The following is a 21909-nucleotide window of genomic DNA, read 5'->3' as shown; positions in this document are numbered from 1 at the left end:
AGGTATAAGTGTAGAACTAGTCACAATATATTTTCTAAAAATAATGTTGCAGCTTTTCTGGCAATTTTTTGATAAGTATTGAATCCTTGATCCAATACAATACATTGTCTGGTTGTAGAAAGGGCCTCTCCAACAAAACATGCCTAAAAGTGGCCCAGAGATAGTGCTGATCAATAATGTAACAAATCAACTTTTAAGTGAAATATATCAAAACATTAAGGATGTATTGTATACTTTCTGTAACCTGTGATGAAAACTATTGTAGTTTAGTTTATTTCTGATCATGTATTCAGTATACCTTATTCCAGTTTTACTGTGAAAACTAATGCTGCCAGTTTTGTAATCTTGCTGAATTAAGTGGAATTGGTGTTTCATTTACAAAAATGAAAAAGAAGCATTATCTATTTGCTATTAATTGACTTCATTTTGACTTAGTCACAAATTACTTCTATTTGTCAAGGAATAAAGTTAAATCTAGATCTGTTTTTCCACTTTCCCTTGGCACATGGGAACAGTCCCATATGCCCAGAGAACAAAAACCAAAAATCTTTATGAAGGTCTATATTCTGCATATCTGAATTATCCACTTTTTAATCTTAACATCTTAGTTATTTGAATTTTTTTCTTTTAATAAATATTCAGAGGCAGAAGTAGTCTGGGTAATTGCGCTCTTTCAAAGAATCAAAGCCAGTTCTCAATTATAACAATACAAGCAAGTGTTTTAAAGCATAAAGGTTTTATATTCCCCCCTCATTTTACTTAAAAACATCAAATTTACACCAAATTTCACTATAAAATTGATTTGAGGCTGAGACTTCATATGTCAAACAGTGGCACAGAGATAACTTGTATACTCATATGCCTGAGCTCCTAGAAAAGGGGTTATTCATTAAAATAATATAAGACTTATATAGCTGTTTTAGCAGACACCATTATAATATATAGTATAATATAATAAATCTCATATAATAGTAGTTCTGCCTTTTTTTGAGTTTCAGCATCATTTTTAAGTCTTGCTAATAAGATGAATTACAATTTATTACATTCTCAGCCTCCCACTTTCTCACATACAAACAAAGTAGGCTATGTAGACATTTGATATTTCTTCAAGATAAAATTCTAGCATATCTTACCAGATTTATGGAGATTTATAAATGAGGCCTATATAAAGGGTGCAAATCTTTAGCAGTGAACAGAGAAGCACAAAAAGTAAACCCTGCTGCATCAGCAAAAATGCTGATTTAGTTTTTGTAAATTTTAGTCTTATATTGAAAATAAACACCATTTGAAATACTTACAAAGTATAATACAAAATAAATCTTTCTGGGTTTTCCTATTTTTATTCTGTATTTATGGAGAACCACACATTTAATTGCAGTAGTCTTTAATATGAACATTTTTGCTACCATTCAAATCACAACACTGAAATGGTTTATAGAAATCTAAAAGTTATGTATATAATTTATACTTCCCAAGAAGGGTTCAAACACAGACATGCATTCACTACAATGAGAAATTGTCCTCCACATTTAAATTTCTATATGCTTTAGTTTTATTGAAAAGAATCTCATTTTGCAAGTATTTTTAGAAAGCAAACCAAATACATTTTAAGACATATCAATGTTTTAAATCAGTCTTACTTTACCTGTTTATATCTCCTTGTTGCAAAGATCATAGCTTCACTGTTGGAAGCCTATACAGAAACACTTATGTTCTGTGATTATTATTGTCACCATACATTCTCAGTCTGTCACATTAATACTAGGCAGCATATAGAAGAGCAAAAAAGGAGTAATTTTTGTAAGATGGCATTCAGCAAATGTGAGTTATAAAATAGATAAACCTCAAAGAAATTAAGGCAACATGTTTTTAGATATCACTTTTTCTCCAGGTGCTTAATATCAAGCCACTAAAATCTGATTTCGCGTGGAGCCAAATTGATAAAATAATTTTATATTTGTGTAACAAACAGGTGTTTTTCTTAGCTCTGTATCTAGTTAGCGTCTTATCAAGGAAGTTAGATACTCAAAATATAAACAGTTATCTACATTCTAACATTTACAGAGATTTTTCTATGGTAGTTTTACTTCTATTCAAGTGAAAGATTCAGCAATTGCAAGCAGCAAAAGTATTTGTATAAGAGCCACAAAGATAGTGTGTGGTCTGTAACAATGGTAGGAAAGTAACAAATGTAGTGGGTGCCAGAATGAAACTATATTGTATTTTTGTAGAATTAAAAGTGTTTAAATTTGGGGAAGAAAGGGGATTTAATTGCAAGTGTTTGTTTGACAGATGGCCCAAAATGGTGCTTAGATACCAAAATGATAGGTACTTTATACACAGCTAGGGTAGACAAATAAATTCTGTGGTCTTCATACAGCAAAATTCCCTGTTACAGTAAGTGGGAAATACCTGAGCAATTTTTAGAAAATGTAAGGATTTCAGATTATTTAAATTAGTGCAGTTTCCTTGAATTACTGGAGTTACACCGATTTACAACAGTTGAAACACTCATCCATATAGATTATCTCAAAAAAGGGTATCAGCTACCATAAAACATACTTTCATATCCCAAAGCAAATATAGTTTGAATAGCGTATTGATGTTTTCTTGAAATACTTACATTAATCTGAGCAATGTGTTCAAAATTGGGCAAATTTAAGTATGGTGTCAAATTATTTTGGTTTGATCATATCAACAATTACATATTGCATTGATCACTTTTAATAATCTATGAAACTATAATAGTGTATGCAAGTTAATGTTGATAAGGAGTACTGACAACTTGGGAGCTCTATTTTGCTCCTATTGACTTCAGTGGGGGAAGCATCAGGACCTTGCATTGAAACAATTCTGTACATCAAACAATTCACAGATTGTGTGAAGGAAATGTGTTAGATTTCTTATAGTTACATCCCATATTTCAATTCCAATGCCTAGCATTTCTGACATAACTATTGAGCTCATACAGTCATATCCTGCAGACACTTAAGCAATTAAATCCAAGTCTATTCATGTGCTGAAAATGATGCTTGTGTTTAAGTGTTTGCAGGATCAGAGTCATAGTTCTTAGATTAAAATTCTATCCTATATAAACCAATATTTTCAGAGGGATATAGACTAACAATTTATAACATCCTGATCTAGTCTTAATTTTTTTGGCTCAATTCATAAAAGAAGAAAGATGCCAATTAATAGAATTTTAAGCAGTAATCAATAGGTATGTGGATTATCTCATTTATTGGCTACACATACTGGATCTGATCCTGCAACAATTACAAAAATAGTCCTTAGACAACTAGTACCATTGAAATCAATGGAATTTTGCCAGGGTAAGGATAGTGCCCACTGATTATGTAACACTGAGTTTATTCAGCATATGCAAATAATTCTGATTTCAAAATGCAGTTTAGGATACTGCCCATTATTAGATGATATTTACATGATGGTCAACGTGGGAAAGCAGAGAAGAACCCTTATGCTGATCCTAAATATAATAATTTAGCAATGCCACATAAAAATGCCAGTATTCATGTGCTCTCTGTTTCATGCAAGATTTATTTGTTTGTGAGAGAAAATTACAATGGTTGGCTAGTGAATTAGATCAATAAGCAGTGGCGTACTGATAGGGGAAGGTTCTTTTACTCTTGGGGATTTTGGCATCCTAGCACCACATTTGAATCAATAGGAATCATCAGATATCCTAATCTCGCTTTACCAAATAGCATTAGGCCTGGGGTGATGGAAAAAAATGGAAGGAGAGTCTGGGAAACGGCTGTTTTGTATAAAAAGAAAAGGAGTACTTGTGGCACCTTAGAGACTAACAAATTTATTAGAGCATAAGCTTTCGTGAGCTACAGCTCACTTATGTTATTATACACTGGAGAATATGATGGTGTTGATACCGATGTGGATGTTACCTGCATATGAGCTTAACTGTATGTACACTAATTATAATGTTCTCATAAAATTGGTATTAACACTTACTACAGAAAATGCATGTTACATATAAGGCTTGATCCTGAAGTCCTTCATCAGCCGAAACTTCCATTGAATTTCAAAGAGAATGTTGCCTGAGAAGGGATTTAAAGATTTGGTCCATATTGTTGAAAATCTTTTTGCAGATTTGTCAGTATTCTGTCAAAATGAATACTAACAAGAGCCACAAAGCAAAATAATGTTATTACACCGAAACCATAAATGTTAGGATCCTATCTTGCGATTTCTTACATTAATTAATATAAAGCAATGTGGTTGTATTAGAGATGATTAAAAAGAAGAGCTAGATTTACAAAAGAATTCCAAGGATCCAAAGGATATGAAGGAATTTGAGGGTCCTATAGTTTGGATATAAAGTGACTTGGGGTGTGGGGAGTGTGTTTTGTTTTATTTTGTTGTGTTGTGTTTTGTTTTGTTTGATAGTACAGATTGCTGCTGATTTTTTTTTTAAATTAGTTCATCATTGAGATATAAGGCCTAAATCTGCATTGCTTGTACGTCCCAAATTCCTACTGACTCTGGAGGGAGTTTTAGGTGAACACACATTGAAAGATCAGGATTTAGGAAGCTGAGAAGTGGGGTTCTTCTAAAATAACACTGTCTTTTTCAATAATATCTTTTTTTTGCTATAATTTTATTTAGTACAAGATCAAAATATATTTCTTTCAGTATTTGTCAGTGTGCACATATGAGGAGTTTGAAGTAATAAACAGTGCTTTTATGCATATGGTATAATCAATAATTTTTAAACCTTATACCCTGAAAGTGTAGTTTATTTTATACATGAATATAAGTATCGAAAGCATACTCTGAAAAGGTATAGTTTATCTTATACATGAAGAATTTTCTTATTTTAAAATCATCTGTCAGTCCTTTATTTAAATGGGGAAATTACATATTAGAAGCATCTTTTCTCTTGACAAAAGCTTTAATATCTTAGGCTCTTTGTTCAAAATAAAAATTAGATACTCCTTAATTCCAATATTTTCACACATATCACAGCATTGCAATGTCTTAAGCATACAGTCGCTGTATAAGATCAAGATATATGTTTATTGACAGAGTAATTGATTGTCTCAGTCAGAAATCCTGTTCTCAATTCCTACATTTAACGCACATCCATAGAGCCAAATCCTGAGGTCATTATGCAAGTTTTACTCAGGCAGGCTTCCACTGAAGTCAATGAGAGGTTGCCTGAGTGAAAACTGAGTAACTGTGTCAAGCTCTGACACATAGCCTCTTGGCTGCCAATCCCTGGGCCCCCAGTTTGCCTGGCTACTACCCACTCATTAGTGAGTTGGACCTTTGCCCTAGAATATAGATGCCAGGCAATAACAGTTCATGTAGTCAGCCTGTACAACAATGCAAATGTGATTTCTTCAGCAGAAAGTTTCGGCACAATATTCAGTAAAACTGGGCACTACATGTCTTCCTTCACTTGATTCCAGAGGTACTGGAACAAGGGAGGAAAGTAAACTATGCAATTACTGGTGCTTGATGGTTCCAAAAAGACAAGTAGATCTGGAGCGGGTGCCTTGGAAAGCCATGGCGGCCAGCTGAGAGGTGTCAAAATGTGCGGAACATGAGCAAACAGCAGAGCCGGCAATGTCACAAAGGGGCTAGCTGAGCCACAAAGGAGTGAAAAGGAGTGAATCAAGCCGAGCTCCACAAATGCACTGTGCATTGCCCTAAGAAGTGGGCAACACATGCCAAAGAGGCATACCCCTGAGTGGGCAGCACCAGCGTGTGTGGATGATGCCCTTTCATGTGGGGCAAAGGAAAACAAAAGATTTCCGCGGTTTTGTGCCTGGGAAATGCCCATAGTTATGCTGAAAACAGTTGAATCAGAAATGAGATGATTGTCTGTCACTAGTCTCATTCAGCCTGTGAATTGAAGTAGATCACTTGAAACTTCATGACCCTGCATTTGCAAAGCATAGGCAGGTAGAAGGAAGAAGATTATGATCCCTTTTGCAGTGCCTGTCAAACTAATGCCCATAGGCCACACTTGTCCCTTGACCTTGTTAAATGTGGCCGACGTGCTGGAGGGAGTACAAGCAACTTTTCTGACACATTCCCTTCCCATGTGCTTTTACTTCTCTATGCTACTGTTGATAGTTTTCAAGAAAATGGGAGTGCAAGTGACTTCCTCATGTGTGCTTTAAAGCTAACAGAGCTACAGCAACTAAAAAGCACATGGAGATGGAAAAGGAGCATCAGAATTAAAAATATTTGCCACTGCTTGTGCTCTGTGTTCATGTATTCACTGAAAACACCTGGGAAGCAGAACAGGAAAGCAAGAGCAGAAATAAAAAAAGAAAGAGAGGACAGGAACAGGAAGAAAAGGAGAGAGAGACACGGCCAGAGAGGAGCAAGGAGGAAGAGGAACAAAAGAATGCTGATTCAGGAGACAAAGAAAAAAGGAGAGTGTGAGTGCTAGAGGGAGACATATTGAATGAAAAATGAGAAAAACTAAGACAGACAAGTAAGAGAGAAAGCAGGAAAGGGAGAGGACAGGGACTGAAAGGCAGAAGAAAGCTATGCACAGAACACGACAGCAGAAAAGGGTAAACCCTCATAGGTGTGCATGGTTTTATTTTAGCTTTTAATGGTGTGTTTTGTGTGTGTGTTTTGTTTTTTACAAAGCTAGGAAACTGGTGTTTTGGACATTCTTTATTGCTGTTCCTCCCTTCTTTGGTCTCTAGCTACTGATTCTTTGTTTCTGCTGCTGCCTTCTGTCTCAGTCTATCTTCTGTCCCCGTCCCCCCTCCCCTTTTCCTTCTCTGTCTCTCTTTCTTTCAGTGACAGTGAATGGGGATGTAGTCCATTGGTGTGTGAACAGGGCCAAAATTTTCTCCAACCTGCAAGTAAGGATGTTGTTATTCTTTTAGTATTTTCTCTGAGAAGGCCCAGTTGAGACAGCTTGAAGCCATCAGTATAGATCTGAATTAGCATATGGGGTCAGTCTGACTTTTGCTCTGTGATAGGCAGGGGCTATGGGCAAAGCCTTGATTTCAAGGAGCTTTACAAGGAACCAATGCTGAGAAAGTTTGAACTTTAGTTGATCAAACCCGAGAAAAAGTGCTGAGGGGGAAAAAAAAAGTAAGAAGAAGAAGGTAAAGATAAACCTCGGTTAGCCTTACCTCTTGATTTCCCTGAATGTTGCGCCTTCTGTGTGTGCATCATTTAGACTGCAAACTTTTCCTGGCAAGGATTGCTATTTTTCTGCATTATATAGCTCTAAGCACGTTGTTGGTGCTAAACACATAATAACATTTTTATTTATATATTTTATTATTAAAATGAATTTTGTCGTGAATAGAAAGCCCTTGGCCTTGAACCCCAGAGTAGTGACAAACCAGGGAAGGGGCAGTGATGGGGCTGATGATCCATAGGCTGCACTGATTGTGGGAGTTTCTCCACCCTGTGATATGGGGCTGCTAGTGCCAAAGAAGTTATTCTGGTCCTTAGGTTGGAGTAGTAGTTGTAGAACCACATCACAGCCTAGGAGGCAGATTTCTTTTCCTGCTCCCAAGCACCCAGGCCAGTTATTTAGAGAGGCTAAGAAGAGGATTTGAGCCATTCTGCTAGAAAAATTTCATCAGGATTTTGGGCATGTGGATAAACATAAACACATAGAGTTTATGTACAGTTTATAAGATTAACAGATTTGATTATGTAGCTGTGTCAGTCTATATTGTCATAAAATGACAGTACTTTACACAAATGAGGCAAAATTCAGAATATATTGTAATGGATCCAAGAGAGCTGTTCCTTTATAATATAGTTTAAGAAATAGATGGCTCACCAATATAGCTGAATACCTGATTGACTCTAAAAGGCTCCTTTTTTCAGGCAGATAATATGAATTTTCAAATGTAGAGGCTTACAAAGTACCTATTTACCTAATCCATTATGTATTACAGTCTGCTAGTCAAATGTTATGAGCCAAATTCTCTGCTGGTATAAATGGTTCAGCTCCAGTGAAGTCTGTGGAGTTGTGCCAATTTGTGCCAGCAAAGAATTTGGCTCCATCTCTTTAAAATCACCTGTTATCGATATTTTACAGACTAATTACTTCAATTAACCAATCAATCAAATGTTATTGCTTATCTTGACCATTTTTGCAAATAAACAAGTTACATAGAATTGAAACAGAGTTAAGATAAAATAGTTAACTTAAAACATCAGTAAATGAAGAAAAAACTGGACCCCAGAATTTAATTCATGCTGAGATCTAGGTTCATTAGTTAATGTCTGTACAGCTCACTGAAGATAAAAAGTGTTATATAAGTTCTAAGCAATATCTATATTATTATGGGAAGCTGGCTTCAACCTTACCTGTGAAGAGATGATGCTTCCATAATTATTTTGTAAATATATGGTTTTATGTGGTAGACAGATGAATAAATAATATCTGATGCTGCATCAGTCGTTCAGGCAAAATTCCCTTTGACATCACTGGGAGATTTGCCAAAGGGCTGCAGGATTGGGCTAATAACAATAATAACAACCAATATGTAGGCAACATGAAGGTTATGACAATATTAACCAAAGGAAGGGAATGGAAGGTTAAAACTGAAACTCTCAACCTCCCCATCCATAATTTATCCTGTTATGACTAGTTACTGCAGTGCCACAACAAGGCAAGTCCAGGGTTACATTTCAGCCCTTATTTTGAATTCTCTTACTTTTAAATGTCATATCACAATATTAATATTATTTAAGCCTGACAGTTTGTTTTGGGGCATTAATATTACATCAGTACAGTAGTTTCCGATTTGATGGATTACAAAATGTGTTGGGTTTGGTCAGTATTTTATCACTGGTTATGAGAATAATCTCTTTGATTTGCCTCACATAGCTATTAAATAGCTATAGAAAGATTGATTATGATACTATGAAGTACTTCATCATTAATAATTGTAAGAGCCAGGATATAAACAGATTTCATGACTGTGTGCGCTCTTTATTAGAATATCTGAAAAAAAAGATCTGTGCATCAGTTTGTTGTGGAAATTTCTGGCAAAACTGATTTCTTTGGCTTTCCAGTGCTTCATATAGCAACATGCTGTTATGTCACCAGCACTGCAGTAATGAGGACTTAAGTCACAATCATATTAATAGGAAGAGACAAACACTCAATAAAACAAAATACTGTAACAATTGGAAGAATATATATGTAGCACATAATGAGCCTGATCTAGAGCATTTGCTCAAGAAACTCCCTGAAAAAGCACAAGAACAAATCCGCACAGACACACTCCTAGAACCCCAACCTGGGGTATTCTATCTGCTACCCAAGATCCACAAACCTGGAAATCCTGGATGCCCCATCATCTCAGGCATTGGCACCCTGACAGCAGGATTTGTCTGGCTATGTAGACTCCCTCCTCAGGCCCTACGCTACCAGCACTCCCAGCTATCTTCGAGACACCACTGACTTCCTGAGGAAACTACAATCCATTGGTGATCTTCCTGAAAACACCATCCTGGCCACTATGGATGTAGAAGCCCTCTACACCAACATTCCACACAAAGATGGACTACAAGCCGTCAGGAACAGTATCCCCAATAATGTCATGGCTAACCTGGTGGCTGAACTTTGTGACTTTGTCCTCACCCATAACCGTTTCACATTTGGGGACAATGTATAACTTCAAATCAGCGGCACTACTATGGGTACTCGCATGGCCCCACAGTATGTCAACATTTTTATGGCTGACTTAGAACAATGCTTCCTCAGCTCTCGTCTCCTAATGCCCCTACTCTACTTGTGCTACATTGATGACATCTTCATCATCTGGACCCATGGAAAAGACGCCCTTTAGAAATTCCACCATGATTTCAACAATTTCCATCCCACCATTAACCTCAGCCTGGACCAGTCCACACAAGAGATCCACTTCCTGAACACTATGGTGCTAATAAGTGATGGTCACATAAACCCACCCTATAACCACCATAACCACCAAACCTACTGACCGCTATTCCTACCTACATGCCTCCAGCTTTCACCCAGATCACACCACACGATCCATTGTCTACAGCCAAGCTCTACAATACAGCCGCATTTGCTCCAACCCCTCAGAGAGAGACAAACACCTACAAGATCTCTATCAAGCATTCTTACAACTACAATACCCTCCTGCTGAAGCGAAGAAACAGATTGAAGAGCCAGAAAAGTACCCAGCAGTCACCTACTACATGACAGGCCCAACAAAGAAAATAACAGAACACCACTAGCCATCACCTTCAGCCTCCAACTAAAACCTCTCCAACGCATCATCAAGGATCTACAACCTATCCTGAAGGACGACCCATCACTCTCACAGATCTTGGGAGACAGGCCAGTCCTTGCTTACAGACAGCTCCCAAACCTGAAGCAAATAGTCACCAGCAATCACACACCACACAACAGAACCACCAACCCAGGAACCTATCCTTGCAACAAAGCCTGTTGCCAAGTGTGTCCAAATATCTATTCAGGGGACAGCATCATAGGGCCTAATCACATCAGCCACACTATCAGAGGCTTGTTCACCTGCACATCTACCAATGTGATATATGCCATCATGTGCCATCAATGCCCCTCTGCCATGTACGTTGGTCAAACTGGACAGTCTCTACGTAAAAGAATAAATGGACGCAAATCAGACATCAAGAATTATAACATTCAAAAGCAGTCAGAGAACATTTCAGTCTCTCTGGTCACTCGATTACAGACCTAAGAGTGGCAATTCTTCAACAAAAAAACTTCAGGTTTCGGAGTAGCAGCCGTGTTGGTCTGTATTCGCAAAAAGAAAAGGAGTACTTGTGGCACCTTAGAGACTAACAAATTTATTTGAGCATAAGTTTTCGTGAGCTACAGCTCACTTCATCGGATGCATTCGGTGGAGAATACAGTGGGGAGATCTATATACACACACAGAGAACATGAAACAATGGGTTTTATCATATACACTGTAAGGAGAGTGATCACTTAAGATGAGCTAAGGTGCCACAAGTACTCCTTTTCTTTTTTTAAAAAAAACTTCAAAAACAGACTCCAAAGAGAGTGCTGAATTGGAATTAATTTGCAAACTGGATACAATTAACTTAGGCTAGAATAGAGACTGGGAGTGGATGGGTCATTATACAAAGTAAAACTATTTCGCCATGTTTATTCCCCACCTCCCACCCCCCACTGTTCCTCAGACGGTCTTGTCAACTGCTGGAAATGGCCCACCTTGATTATCAATACAAAAGGTTTTCTTCCCCCGCTTTTACTTCCCCTCCCCCCGCTCTCCTGCTGGTAATAGCTCATCTTAAGTGATCACTCTCCTTACAGTGTGTATGGTAACACCCATTGTTTCACATTCTCTGTGTATATAAATCTCCCCACTGTATTTTCCATTGAATGCATCCGATGAAGTGAGCTGTAGCTCACGAAAGTTTATGCTCAAATAAATTTGTTAGTCTCTAAGGTGCCACAAGTATTCCTTTTCTTTTTGCGAATACAGACTAACACGGCTGCTACTCTGAAACTTGTCTCCATTGGAGTTCATGGGATTTTTAGTTGTTGATTTGAGTGAGAACGTGATTAATCCCATCATATGTGCTAATAAATTTAAATATTGAACTTGATCTTTCACTTTTCATGTAGGCAAAACTCCTACTGAAGTCAGTGAGAGTGTTCCTGAATATGTAATGCAGGATAGGGCCCATTGCTGGTAACTTATAGCTGCTATACAGGCTTGCCTCTAGGAGTGCTGGCAGTGTCTGCACTTGGATGGTTAAATCAGATTGTGTCTGTGATCTGTGTTCATTCTGCATGCTTGCTAGAATAATTTATTATGATACTGTACTTCCAAAGAATACATTCACTTCCAGGCTCTCTATAGTAATACCATATGGTTGGTTCAAAATAAACATTCCAAACCAGTGCATTTTTCATCTTGAAAAGAAAATGGCAATGCCAAAGCAGTTTTGTATTTATTCTGTACCTACTGTCATTGCATTTGACACTAGGTACAGAATTAATATATTTTAAAATAGTAATTACTCTCTAGGCCTTTGCATTGATTCCCATTTACTCTTACTCTTCATTTATTTTGTTGACCAGTGCTGTCAAAATGAGAGGATAACCTGCTCATAGTATTAATTTTCATGAATTATTGCACTATTCTATATAAAACTTTGTTGTTTATTTTTTCTTATTTTGGATAAAATGTGTCTTTTTTTTATCTGAAGCAGAATCCATTTATAGAACTCAGGTTGCTCTTGATGTTATCTTCCTGGTACAAAAATATATTGCTGCTGATGCACAAGCTTAACCAACCAAATAAATATTCAGTGTATGTCAATTTTTTGTGCACTATTAGAAATGTATTACTTTGTATGGCTGCAACATTTTGACTGACAGCTCATTTATTAATACTGCTTCTATAGAAAAAGCAAATGCAGTACTCTAAGGGTCTCAGGCAAAATGACCATCAAAGTCATGGGAATTTTGGCTGTGTAAAAACTGCAGGATTGTGCCTACAATGGGCAAGAATATGTTCTCAGTTACACTCCCGCAGCCCCCATTGACTTTTGACTCCAGTGAGGTGGCACCTGTTTAAATGACAAAAGATTTAGCCCCCTATCTTTCTTTTTGATAGAGTGTTAATCTTCACTAGCGCAAGACTCAATATTTCTATTTTTATTTAGTATAGCTTTTGATTGAAGTAATATCCTACATCTGATACAAATCACTTAACACCCCACATTTCTAAAATGCATTCATTCAAATTAAGCATTCATTCTGGATAATCTTGGATATTCATGCTTTCTGAAATGGTTTTCTAGATAGATGGACTAATTACTTAAAAAAAGTGGTATCTATATAACAGTGCTTTTTATTCAAAACTAGCTTTGTTTGCTATTTCCATTTATAAGGAGTGGGAAAAGTTGGATATTTTACCTGACATCTGTTATAAAATGAGAAGCAAGACCTACTCTCACTCCCAGTGGTGTAAGTGGAGGTTTGCCACTGACTTCAGTGGGAGCAGGAATAGGTAATAGTAGTGAATTATAATGTCACATATAAAAAACACCAATGTGTACATAGTTTTAAAATAAAGAAACACCTATATTTTTGTATTTTAATGTAGTCTATGGATAACTAGCCAATGCGTATACAAAGTCTGCCTTTAATTAAGAGAGGTTATTATGGTGTCCAGTTATAAAATTATTTTATATAAATGTTAGAGATGTCAATCGCAGTTAACTCAAGCGAATAACTCAAAACTAATTAATTACAAGTAATCGCAGTTTTAATCACACTGTTAAACAACAACTGAATACCAGTTGAAATTATTATAAATATTTTTGGATGATTTTCTGCATTTTCAAATATATTGATTTCAATTACAACACAGAATACAAAGTGTACAGTGCTCACTTTATATTATTTTTATTACAAATATTTGCACTGTAAAAAAAGATAAACAAAAGAAATAATATTTTTCAATTCACCTCATACAAGTACTATAGTGCAATCTCTTTATCATGAAAGTGCAATTTACAAATGTAGATTTTTTTTGTTACATAACTGCACTAAAAAAAAAACCCAGTGTAAAACTTTAGAGCTTACAAGTCCACTCAGTCCTACTTCTTGTTCAGCTGTTGCTAAGATAAAAAAGTTTGTTTACATTTATGGGAGATAATGCTGCCCACTTCTTATTTACAATGACACCTAAAAGTGAGAACAAGCATTTACATGGCACTTCTATAGCTGGCATTGCAAGGTATTATGTGCCAGATATGCTAAACATTCATATGCCCCTTCATGCTTCGACCACTGTTCCAAAAGGACATGCTTCCATGCTGATGATGGGTTCTGCTCCATACCTATCCAAAGCAGTATGGTATGTAGAAAACACCCAAAAATATTTAAATAAATGGTATTCTATTATTGTTTAACAGTGCGATTAAAAATGCAATTGATCATGATTATTTTTTTAACCTCATGATTAATTTTTTTAATAATTTGACAACCCTAATAAACTACACACTACTACACTATCTGCAGAATGTGATGGTGAGGTTATTTGCCATAATGGAATAATTAGAATTTATATTAGATTTCTAAACAAATATATAAATGGGTGAAAAATGCTGATTACTTGAAAATAGAGTTTCTTGATGCATTATTCATATTCTTCTTAATTTTATTTTGGATTAAAGAATAATGTTTTGTTTTGTATGCTACTGGTCCAATTTGTTAAATTATGATGTAGGTTTGCTTCTATTTGAGATCAGTATTGTGTAGTTTATAGGAAAACTAAATAATCTCTGTTGCCACAATTGGAAGTTACTACTATAAAACTGTAGTATTATGCACAGTATATAAAAGCATTCTTTACCCAAAAATATTATATTGAGGTTACACACAAATTTTTATTAGAAATCGCAGTTTTTACTTTCTCATAAATCTCTCAAAACAATCAACTTTTTGGCTGAAACTTGCTGTGGTTGTCTGGCCCCTGTCACAGTAGCCCCTGGAATCAGTGGGACCCTTATGCCATGTGATGGTATAATCTTTTATAACTCGGACCAATGTCATGTGACTGGAGCAAAGAACTAAAGATTAGTTTCTCACAATACTCCTGCGTGTGATACCTTTATTACAATCCTAAAGGTGATTTTTTTAAAAAGAGCCAAATCTGTTTACGTGTTTTTGAGTTAGCCGAGCATGATGAAATATATCTTTTAAAATACAATTAAATTTAAATCCTGCTCTCCTTACTCACATGAACTCAATGGGACTCTTCAGACATATCGGACAAACAGGACTTGGCTTAGTCTGGTTGTCCTTGAAATCATGATGATGAGGATTGATTTCCAGTGATCTGCTGTGTATCATTTATCTACTGTACCTTCTGCTACTGAGATTTTGTTTAAAAATCCTTTTTAATAGTGTTGCTTAATAATGATTCTTCTCTTCTTCCTAACTGTAAGACATATAAAAGAATGACAAGCACTGAGCATCATTTCTCTACATAGCATTCCAGGAAATAGATAATTATACATGTTTGCTGATTGTCTGAATCCCAGAAAAGGGTACTCTTACGTGTGTTTTCTGTACATGATCACACAAACCTATAGTGTTATATAAATACTGAATAATAGAAAAAATAAAATTGTAATAAAGTGTTCTTGTATGAGAATAATACAAGCATTAAATAATAATAAAGCATTTCCAATTCAAGGTAGAAGAATTCTTCCTGATACACGTGGATGCAGATATTCATGTTCCTCCCCACCTCAAATATTCCTTTCATGTAAGGCTCCTTTCATTGTGAAAGAGCACTGGGTTTCCCAACAGCTGATGGATAGATTTATGGAACTGACACTCCAGTTATTCTTGAGGAACCGGATAGATGCTGCAGATTGGATTAATATGTTATGGGCTGGATTGCGACTGGCCTTTACACAACTGAACTGGTATGATAGTATGCAAGGTCCAGTTTCAGTTACAGAACCTGTGCCTGGGGGAGCCCAAGGATTTTTCCTTCTATGTATTCCGGGGAGATGGACATCACCTCACATGGAGCAAGGAGAAGGCAGGTTCATGGTTATGTCTTTACTTTTGTACCACCCCAGGACGAGCAGGCTGTGCCATCCTAAAGGATGATGCAATCTGCCCACTATACCCACTCATTGGTCTGCTTGGAGAGGGATTATGTCTCCTTTAGATTCTCCTAGCATGGTGTTCCATCTCCAACAAGGGCAAGTGCATCCAAAGTTCATTGTTTGGTAGCATGTTGTTAAGTATTCTTTTTTATGTTATTGATTAAACATTATATTCTTTCCTTGTTCCTGATCCTGCAGTCATTTCTCAGGCAAAACATCCATTGACGTCAATGGGACTGAGATCTGAAGGATCAGGTCTTATCTTTTATTTCAATTTAATACATTATTTTAACTGAATTTTAGAAGATCTGTGTTACAACAAAATGTAAAGACAATAACTGAAATGGTTTAATACTTCAAAATGTTATTTTGGTTCGGCTGGGTGCAATAAGACAACAAAGTCCCAGAATATTCACACAGACAATATAATTGATTTATGAAACCTTGTCAGTCTTGCTCCCATTTAACTCTATAGCAAAATTCCCATTATCTTCAGCAGCAGCAGGATTGGATCCAGAGTTAGACCATAGCTGGCAGCAAAGAAATCCAGTAGTTCTTAACAGTTATTTCTGGTACACAGTCATTTGTGTCCTCTTCTTTGTGTGATAGAATTGCATTTAAGATTGATGTGCAATAGTAAAATTAAAGCAGCACAGAGTATGAGAAAAATCTGCAAATAATATTAAACATAGATTTCACTTTTGAAACTTGAATCTTTATTAAAAGGCTATGAGGTTATCTGTTGTAACTTTGGTACATGTCGTGTTTTTAAAATAGTTGCTTTAGTGTTGCTGTGACCTTACATTAGAATAAACTTATTTTGCTATAATAGGCTGCAGCCTGACTTTACTCACACTGAAATCCATGGGGTCTTTCTTTCTTTCTTTCTTTCTTTCTTTCTTTCTTTCTTTGCCAGTGAGCTATATGGGAGGTATATCTGGGCTTTATTTAGGGGTGTCTGATAGACTGCGATGTATTTTTGTTTCATATTATTATATTTATAACAATAGGTTGATATTTTATTATTGTAATAATAGTATATATATCCAGTAACGTTAATGTGTAATTGTTATGTTTTATGTATTACAGGGGTTCCTAATAGCGCCCTTCTCAGTGACACTCAGAGAGCTAGACTTCTGGTTCTAAGCCCTTGATGCACTTCAGCCAGGACATCTGTAGAAGGAAAGAGGAGCTGCCAGTAGAGGCGACTGTGTTATCAAATGAGCTGTGCTGAAATAAAGCCTCCTTCTTCTTCCCCCTCCAAGAACAGCCACACTGTAGACTCAAGCCACCAGCCTCCCCAGCACATGCCAGAGGCAAGGAAGTCAAAATAAAGGCCTTGTCCCCAGGCCAAGGAGGTACTTTGAGGAGGGAAGAGGGAGGAAATAACCAGGGGACTGGTGAACAACAGGACTAGACAGGAGGAAGAGAGAAATCCGGCACTGGAGCAAAGGAGCTGCCTAGAAGTCTGGCAGGAGGAAGCAGTGTGGGGTTGGGTGGGAGGAAGGAGCATGACATCTGAGGGAAGTAAGGAGATTGGTAACAGAGGAGAGGAAGAGTCCAGATGGGAGAAGGAGCACAGAGTTGGGAGGAGCCAGGAAGCAGTCACTAGTGCACCCAAGGTTGGTGTATGGGACCTGGGGAAAGAGTTGGAAAGTGGGATTGGGGTGGAGATGGAGGAAAGAATTAGTGTCTGGGAAGAGATGCACTAAGCTGGAGGGGTCAAGCTAAGCTCAGAGGACAACAAACATTTTGTGTGTGTGTAGTTGTGTGTTTTGTGCAATCACAAATTGGAGCATGATTTGGCAGGGATGATTGTTCTAAGGACTGTTTTATGCTACGAACCAATATGCATTGCTTCTGCTTTGGACCTGCTGCTCCTGATCTTGTTGAAATCAATGGGAGTTTTGCAATTGACTTCTTGGGAACAGGATCCATGTCTTTTATGTTTACAAGAGACTCAAAAGTAGCAAAAAGTACATTTGGTTCATTTGTAGTTTTTTATTAGTAAAGTAAAAAGTCTGTGAAATTCAGACCTTTTAATGTCCCTTCAGTTTAAATAGTTTTTAGAGGTAATTATTTTAAGAACAATTTCACAAGATGTTACCCGAGGCAAATCATATAAAATTAAAACAAAGAGTCTGTCAAATTCCAAGTCTGTAGGAAGTTTTAAAATTTTTAGTCTTCTAGAATTCCTGTGGTTCACGATTTATTTTTGATATATGCCAGAAGGAAATATAAGGCACTGAAATATATTTAGAAATAAATGTAATTAAATTGAAATAATAATTGTAATTATTTGAAAGCAAGCACGATTCAATATCGATTTTAAATGTCATGTAAATCATAATCAGATTAACATGATTTAAAAAAAATCTGAACTTTGTAATAGAACAAAGCATCTCTATGTATTTTTAAATTATGAAATTTTGCATTCACTTAAAGCTTAGAATAGGAACATGTTATAAAAATAAACAAGTAACAAAGACTAGAAGTTAGTGCATCATAGACTATATCTTCAGATATGGACAAAAGTATAGTTACTAATCACTGAGGAACAGCTGTACTAGTTATTTGATAATTTCTTAAAAAATAATATATAGATGAAAACTTCAAGATTTAAAAAAAGACATGTTTAAAAAGTTATCAGTATGTGCTAGTTATTTTAAGTCTCAAAGATGGTTTTATGGTTAGATACCTACAGTTTGCTCATATGAATGAATTATGTTCTTTTCTTTGCTGCTCTGTCTGGTATATAGAAGTCTTGTTGTCAGATGTGGGGCCAGATATTGTTCACCTTACATGTGTAGGTAGTCTCTTAACTTTTAAAAGTTGGACTTTTTGTGTAAGACAAACAAGACTTGGCTAGGGATTTCTGTGCTCTTTGTTAGGGCTTGATCCTGCAAACACATATATGAGTAGCTTTATTCAGATGACTAATATCATGGAGCTCAATTGGACTACCAATCTGTGTAAAGTTACTCAAGTGCATAAGTTATTGCAAGATTGCATCCTTAAAATGTCAGAAGATTTGTGTGTGACTCATACATCTATGCAAAGACAGTACTAATTTGAACTGAAAAGAAAAAGTACTAAAGAGAATGTTTGTGATAGTTTAATCAATAATGTACCTATAAATGTATATACATTTTGAAATACATTTATTTACATGTACCTTGTAATGATTGTATGTAGCTGCTAAATTTTATGTTTTAAAATAGGAATTAAGTATTCATTCTAAAAATCCTTGCAAATACTAGTTACTGTGCATACTTGCAGCCAACCCAATTTTTAGTTGCACAAGCATAGTTCAGAACAGTAATCAATTTCCTCACTTGTATGACATAAAAATGAACAAAACATATTTTGCAAATGTCAAGTAGAGAAGATTCTCCTGGGCTGAGTCCTGGTGTGCCAGCTTTAGTTAAAAATGGGATTTATAATGGAAATGCTGACACAATCCTCTATCTAGACTACTAAACTCAGATTTAATGAACACCAGTCTATGATCTTCATATTATTAATGTCAGTCAGCATACTTTACATTTCAGGCAAAAATTCTGCTTCCTTATTTATGCACATAATCCCATTCAAGTCAATAGAACTACCCACATGAGCAGGGTGAGCAGGACTTGACAGAAAGTACAAAGGTGCCCTAAATGCACTATAAAACTCTTGAATCTAGGACTCAATCCTGCAACGTTTACTCACCTGAATAAATCTTATTTAGGCAAATAGTCCCATTGACTTATCTCAGAGGAATAGGATTGCAGGATCAGGCCCCTAGATTGATTCTTCCCATAAATTTATATATTTACATGGGAATGAAGGGCTCAATCTTGTAACCCTCCCTGACATGAGTACTTATACTAGTGAAAATTACTGAGTCAGGTTTCCATGGCTGGGCTCCAAAACCTCTGTAAATGTAACTAAAATTATTGATATTATTAAATGCTAAAATAATCAGTTCCTTTATACATCCCTCTTCCATTGTTTTTCACTTAGGACAAACAGTAAGCATTATTGAAATACACTTAAAAATGCGGTGGTATGTTTTATAATTAAGGGTCTACTTAGATTATAATATTGCAGAAATTGCAGATTCTGCAATATTAGACTTAGTTCCACCTCAGTTTTGACAGTAAGAGCCCTGCAACGTGCATGGCTAACAGTGGGAGCCCCAGACACTCTGGGGCTGAGAGCGGGAGCCCCCGCTGTCAATCTCAGGCGGCCGCTGTCAGCCCTGAGCCCCCGCTATCAGCCCTGAGCAGCTGTCAGCAGGAGCCCTCACTCTCAGCTCCAGGCAGCTGACAATGGGAAAGCCAGCTCTCAGCCATGGGCGGCCAACAGCAGAAGCCCCCCGCTCTCTGCTCCATGTTTCCCCTGTCAGCCCTGGACCCCTACTCTGAGCCCTGGGCAGCCGACAGCGGAATACAGTATCGTGGAAAAGTAATAATGGACTTTATTACCACAAATAATAAGGTCCATTATTACTTTTCTGCAATTTTCCACGGCTTGTCCACAGCTCAGCCACAATTTTTTGACAATCATTCCTCAGTTCAAGTAGGGCCTTATTTATAATATAATAACAGTTGAAGTCCCTGGGTGTTTTGCATCACTAAATAGTTTTATGCAAGGATATCTGTATATAAGTGTAATCTCACATCCATTCTCAGCACAATTTAGCTAAATTCATGATATATTAAGCCACAACTGGAGGAAGAGGAAATGAGCAACTTTCCAATTTATGTAATTTAAGAGAAATATGGGTTGGGGAGCAGGTTAATAGCTTTTGGCTGTATTATATAAAAATACATCTATTGACTAGACAGCGAAACCCTGTTAAAAGTGGAAGAAGCCCCAAAACATGAATTTTTCAATGCTTCTGTGGTTCTCTATGGCCATGTAGGACACAAGGGCTGGGTGTATTTTTGTTGAATAGGGCCCTTAGATTTGTAGAAGATCATAATTATTATTATTTCCTGTATTGGTTTTATATTAATGGGTTGTTCCATCTTATATTGTTTGGCTTGAGATTTTAAGAAATTTAAGCAAATCATGTATTTAAAACATATAGAACAAATTCAGAAAACAAGAGCTGTTTTAGGGTTGCTTACTTATCTTTTTGGGAGTGGAATGTTTTGAATTGTACAATTGAATGGATTATTTTAATTTGAAAAAAAGATTAAAGATTTCCAGGTGCATAAACAGACACACACATCTTCTCTGTAAATGAGTTAGCATATTATTTTTATATATTGCAAAGAAAGCCAAGTAAAATCTCTGAAAATCTGGAAATTCCGAATACATAAAGAAACCAATAGTTAAAGCGATGTAAATGTTATTACAATATTTCAAATGCCAGTTAACTGTGTAATGGCAAGAATAGCCGGGCCATAACGTTTAAGCCATACGTGGTCATATTTTTTCATGTTTTGTATTTCCAATGAGGTAAAGTTTCTCCTGGACAGAAGGTATGTAGTGTAACAACCTGCAATGTGAGAAAAAACCAGTTAATTACAATCCTTTTTAGTTAATGTAAGGGAGTGTGGAAAAAGGAAACAATGTTGGATTATGTTCTTTTGAAAAAATTGTGTTAAACATAAGTATCCCAGAGTGTTATCCCGAGGCGCCTACACAATGATCATGGCTATATATGCCCTTTTGTATTTCATTTTTCCTTTACTGAAGTTGAATTTCAGGTATGTAAACTGAGCACTCAGTTATAATATAATTCAAATAGGAACCTCAGGAAATTTAGAATGGACTTCATGTAATGACAGAAAGACGGGGAGGGAGACTAAGGGGCCCCTCCTGCAGCTATAGGGAGCTCCTGTGCCGTTGAGCAGGTTTGGTTCTACTGCACAAGGGAAGGAAGCTGGCTGGATGCCAAGAGTCACACCAGGATGTACATCTCCTGCTTGTTATGGAGATGATTGTGCAGGGTCTCTGCATCACAGCATGTAGGGGGAGAGTGGGAAAGCTGGGTTTGAGCCATGTCAAGGATTTGCTGCTCTGCAGATCCTGCCATTTTCCACCCCATAGGAGGGCTGTGCCAAGGGCTGAAGAATATACTCTGCAGCCCTGGAGTTGCTTGGATGGGAGGATCCCTTTCCACAAAGCCTTGTACATTTCAATGCATGTTGTGGCTACTTGAGTAAGGTGCTGATGTCTGGATTTTAGCCCAAATGTATTAAGCAGCGGAAAACTGATATTTCCTACTCTTAAGCATTAAAGAATCTTAATAACCTT

At 36.6% G+C, this 21909-nt stretch overlaps 1 long non-coding RNA gene across 2 annotated transcripts in view; it reads left to right on the top strand.

Annotated features, from left to right (window-relative positions):
• LOC119851348 overlaps positions 1-21909 on the top strand; it is a 26971-nt gene extending 5062 nt beyond the window's left edge. For both annotated transcript variants that reach the window (XR_005291229.2, XR_006279435.1), the window contains exon 3: positions 16747-21909. This is a non-coding gene — a long non-coding RNA (uncharacterized LOC119851348). The remainder of the gene's footprint in view (positions 1-16746) is intronic.

The sequence above is a fragment of the Dermochelys coriacea genome, chromosome 2 (genome assembly GCF_009764565.3).
Source record: "Dermochelys coriacea isolate rDerCor1 chromosome 2, rDerCor1.pri.v4, whole genome shotgun sequence".
Classification (NCBI taxonomy): Eukaryota; Metazoa; Chordata; order Testudines; family Dermochelyidae; genus Dermochelys; species Dermochelys coriacea.
This window is presented reverse-complemented; position numbering and strand designations above follow the sequence as displayed.